The sequence below is a fragment of the Gavialis gangeticus genome, unplaced genomic scaffold (genome assembly GCF_001723915.1).
Source record: "Gavialis gangeticus isolate Ggan-Ray unplaced genomic scaffold, GavGan_comp1, whole genome shotgun sequence".
Lineage (NCBI taxonomy): Eukaryota > Metazoa > Chordata > Crocodylia > Gavialidae > Gavialis > Gavialis gangeticus.
Window position 1 is genome coordinate 36900921 of NW_017728998.1, and position 5170 is coordinate 36906090.

Sequence of the window (5170 nt, forward strand, 5' to 3'; positions counted from 1 at the left end):
GGCAAGGTTTAAGGGGGTTTCTGCTGTTTCTTTATGATTATTTTTGGTTTAATTAAGCATAGCTAGAAACCCTGGGAATCACAATGGTGAAATGATTTTGACAGGCATAAAGGGTACAGAATGCACATAAATGTTGAAAACTGGGTAAAATGGAAGCATAGCTATTAAAAATGATTGGCAAATAATTATTTACTGTAGTATTCAAAAGTCACTAATTTTTTTGTTCTTTGATTAGGAGACTGATGGTAACCATAATAGAATGTCTAAAAATCCATGAATCTAAGGCCTTATTCATGCTGGGAATGAAGCCAATGGAATATCTGCACTGGTACAATCTTCTAGTGCAGACAGATCAAATTACCATAAACCACAATATACAATAGTACAGGTTCAAACCAGTGGAAATCTAGGAAATCCTTGGAATGGACAAAACTTAAGATTTCCCAGACAAGATATTGATGCTCAGACACCCAGATATGGCTCAAAGAGGATTTAAATGTTTTGTGTTGGATTTGGAGCTCAGTTGTGCCACTGTAAATCCAAATAATATCACTGAACTCTGTGGGAATACAGCAGCATAAGAGCAGAATTCAGCCCTCCCTTTCCCTGGCCTCATCAGGGACAACAGCAAAAGTTTGGCAGTGTAGACTGGAATTGTCGAAAATGCATAATAGTTCTGAAGGTGTCAGCAGAAAAGAACAAAACAGAACTCATTCATAAAAGAATGAGTGCTTAGTATAATTACTGCCCTTTCCAATTAATTGTTAGAAAGAGACAATAACAAGAACATGATTTACAAGCTTTCCTTATGTCATTTAAATAATTTTGACCAAGGTCATCCTGAAATGATCCTTTTGCAATCCATTAATATTGTACCATTAGGTAGCCCATTACCATTTTGGATGTGCTACAAAAACATTCTTAACCCAGGCCTCTAATGAATGTTCTATGTATGGCAACTGTTTATTGACTCTAGATGCCTGAGGACCGAGGTCAGTCTGTTTCAGGGGGAAAGCATAAATTAGCTTCTAACAGTAGATTCTGTGATTTTTTTTCAAATGGTGAAGTTCATGACTTTGCTTACATTTACTTTTCATCAGCCCTGAAAGAATTGAGGTAAAATAGTTCCCTTGCACGTGTGTGTCAGGCTAAATGGATTACAGAAGATACAGATCTGTTTGCTTGTCTGCACTTGCCTTTAGACAATATTCATCAATTTTACAAAAGCTACTGACTAAACATGGACCCAATACAAATGAAATGCTCAAGGCAGGGACTTTAAAAAAAACACACTCTGATACAAAGTTGGTTTTACACTGATAGAAAGAAAATGTTGGCAGAAAATGAAAACCTTTTATTGTGACTCCAGTTTAGGGGATGAAAGGTAAAGGCCATTTTTAAAGTGTTCAATAGAAAACTGCTGGTTTTGTGCCAGGTAGATTAGACATTTTTTTCATAAAGCATTTTTTGTGTCTCTGCATATGAAGCTATTCCATCCTGTAGGTTCTGTTCCTTATTGCTGAGGTTAAGTAAATAAAAATATATTAACACCAATATAATAGATTTTAAAGGCATCATTCTTGCACTCTGAGCTTTACAAGAGAGTCTGAATGTCTAAAATGTAAATAAGAATGCCATGAATAATTACCAACTGGAAAACATCCAGGATGTGTAGCATGCAGCATAAGAAATATCCATATCAGTTCTTGTTATTATCATCATGAAATAGTTGATATTTTCATTGGTAATGAACTGGATTTACTTAACAAGATATCCTTTCAAATCATGCAAGGCCTCTATAATGTTGTGGAACAGGTTTGGGGATTCAAGAGCCAGAATAACAACAAAACAGGCATGAAAAGAATAAAAAATCCATGACACACAATGCAAATGAATGAAGCTACTGTGCTAACAATGGGCAGAATTATCTTCTTGGTTAAAACAGTGCAATGCATTGATCCAATGTAATGCAGTGTAAATTGTGCTAGTGTAACTGAAATGAATCTGAGTGATACTGTGCCTGATGTGTGGGAAGAAAGACAAAATGGGGAAGAGATGTGGCTTAATTAGGTCACAGCTTTATTAACTTAATTCAGTATAGTTCAGTAGACTCTTTTCTTAATTGTTTCCACCTGGTAGAGAGCTAATCCCAGCTCCCTGTGACTCCACAGCTGGTTTCCCAGTCTGTTCCTGGGTCTTCCATGAGAGTTGTTGCAATAGACACTTGGATCCCAATCCTATTTCCCACTTTTCTGTAGGGGATCCCTTCCCTCAATCCCGCTTCTAATTCTGGTTTATCAGGCAACCAGAACCCCTATGAAATAAATACCTGCATTGGACACCTTCCGTCTTCTAGGTTGTGACGTGAATCTTACTTCTAGACCTATTACCCCACATCTGTGAGCTGCTATCCTAAAGGTGAAATACTGCCACTGTGCCCCCAGCTAATCTGGCACAAAGATTAGTTTTCAATCCCAAAAAGTAATCTAATACAATCCCCACCAAAAATCTCAGTACTACACTAATCCCAGGGGACAGACAGTCAAGCAAACTGTAATTAATTAAGTTACTGTAAATTCAAAGGGGGTGTAGGGATTTAGGGATTGTCAGCTGATCTGTAACTATGTACCTACTCTTACCTCCCAGGACAGTTCCAGGATAGTTTAATTCTCAATGACAATGGTGTAGGGTACAATGGTTTAGCTTTTGCTTTCTGTGGAAGTAACAGGCACATGAACAGTTATTACAGAGCAGTTGGTACCCAGTAGTAAACGCTTGTTCTGTTTTAACTTAATATAATTTAACTCTTAGAGATAGGTTGGAGTTGTAACTCAGCCCCCAAGAAGGAGTTAGAGGAGAAGTACAGCGTATTAGTAGTGTGCATGGGCTAATGGCTTATTGCCTAAGTCAGGTGATACCTCCCCAAACTCTGCCCTGGCCACACACATCTCTTCTAAAACAATGAGAAATGAGGACCTTGCACTTTGTTCTTACCGGTATAAACCAAGAATTACCCACTTCTCAGGTTGTGGGGTGCATATCCATCCTGTTTCTCAAGCTAAGACAGTACATGTTGATGCCTTTATTAAATAAAATAATTTATAAGTTTGTAGAGAAGCTGCATTTGTTAAGGCTATAGATTAGGTACCAATTAGCTGTTAGCTTGTTCCATTAAAGCATTTAGGCAAGGAGAAGAACAATTTACACATGACCCTAATTCCTCCCAAATACAAATTGGATCATCTAAGCTTTATCTTTTATTGTCATGGAAGCATCACATATATTTCATATGACGTAAAAGACTTCATTCTTTAATGATTTCAAGCATGTGAAGCCCCAGTGGTTCTAATGTACATGTATGTGGTGCAAATCAGAGTTTGGTCACAAAATTAGCCCCTTTTTCTTTGTCTTCAAATACTTGCCTCCATGCCAAGGCATGTTGCTCTGATTAATTGTCTTGATTAGAGACTGAAAGAGTAAAGTCAGGTGTATAGGATTCCTATTATTCTTTATTTCATTGGTTCTGTGAACAGATCAGATATTTATTTCAGTGAAAAAGGGAACAATCAACTTCTGTTTACCATTAACATTCAGTTTTCCATTTCTTAAAATCAAACCAAAGTTTGGTAGGCAGTGATTTTCGTACATGTTCCTTGATCAATGGAACACTCTGTCAGAATCCATTAAAGCCTCCATTAGCTTGATCGCATTCAAAGCTAAACTATCAGATTATTTAAAAAGCTGCAGTGATTGTTTAAATATACCATACATTGATTTCTCTCTGTGAGTAGAGTGGCATAACTTTGAAACTAAGTGTGTACGACTAAGACTCCATGCACTGTCTCCAGTATATTCTAAGAAACTTATTTTCCCTTTGAGAATACCTATGTAACGTTTTAAGTTGCAATCCCTTGTATTTTTCGAAAGTTTTTCCTCTAATTTATCCTATTTCATTGTATCAGTCAAATGTAATGCACGTGGAATGGTAGATATGAATTTGCCAAGGGCCTCTCAACTGAATAGTTTCACTGAAAAGGTTTAATGAGTAATAATCAGGGCCATCCCTGGGGGGGCAAATCAGGGCAACCGCCCCAAACCCCATTCTTTGGGAGGCCCCACAGACAGTGCCTTACAGGCCCCACTGCAGCTGCCACGCACCACCACTGCCAAACGCCGGCCAGTCTGGCCACTCACCCCTGCCCCTCCCCCCCACCTAGGCCCTGCACACCCCTAGGGACAGCTATGCTAATGATACTAGCATTTAATATAACTAATATTTGGTGAACTCATCTGGAGATCTCAGAACACTTTACTGAGAGGAACTGTGGCACACCAGTTAAAAGTTAGCTTCTGTTCTGAAAAGGAACTCTGGAACGTGAAAGTTGTGCGTCCACTACTTCTACAGAAGTTTTAGTTTAAAAGATAATTTATCAATCTGCCATTCCTACAAAATCAGACTAGGATGTGAAAGTGAAGTTGTCTTATTGTGTTCCAGTTTTAGCCATAACAGGTTTTGTTTATCAAGGTGAGAATGTACTGGCCAGAACTACATTGAAATGCTTGGTATATACCTATTAGCATTTTTTCTTAGTATTTTTCTACCTATTTTGATATTCTGTCTAATAATTTAATAGCTAAACATTATCAAAGACTTCCATGCTGATGTTATGGTTGCTGTTCTTTTATATTTGTGTCATTAATATATCTAGAAATATTATTCATCAGATTGTAAGATTACAACATTCCCCCCCACCAAAAGTATGCATAAAAAGTGTTGCTTATGGGGCAGTTGTTTAATAGTACTCTTGTTTTTTTAATTTTTATTAAAAACTTAATAAAACTCTTAAGAACTCTTAATAAAGCACCATACTATGCATTACTATATACAGGTAGACTTTGTATATTTTTTGGATTTGTTCATTTTAATTCAGTTTACCAAAAAGACTATTTGTTTGTTGTTTGTCCTCCAGAATGTGCTACTAATGTGGCTAACTACCTCTCTCTATTATCTGTGGGATAGAGTGGGATAGTAAATTTGTTCATGATAATAAATGGTGACAGTAAGGAGTTAATTGAAATCTGGGAAACAGAGCAATTAAGCAATTGTCCTGGGAAATACTAAACAAATAAAATGTATTTACAGGCAATGTTGTCCTCCCTTTTTAGGCTT

At 37.1% G+C, this 5170-nt stretch overlaps 1 long non-coding RNA gene across 1 annotated transcript in view; it reads right to left on the bottom strand.

Moving 5' to 3' along the window:
* Window positions 1-16: 16 nt before the first annotated feature.
* The window catches only part of LOC109289614, a 29609-nt gene continuing 24455 nt past the window's right edge, over window positions 17-5170 (bottom strand). The window contains exon 4 of the long non-coding RNA XR_002095428.1: window positions 17-4220. This is a non-coding gene — a long non-coding RNA (uncharacterized LOC109289614). The remainder of the gene's footprint in view (window positions 4221-5170) is intronic.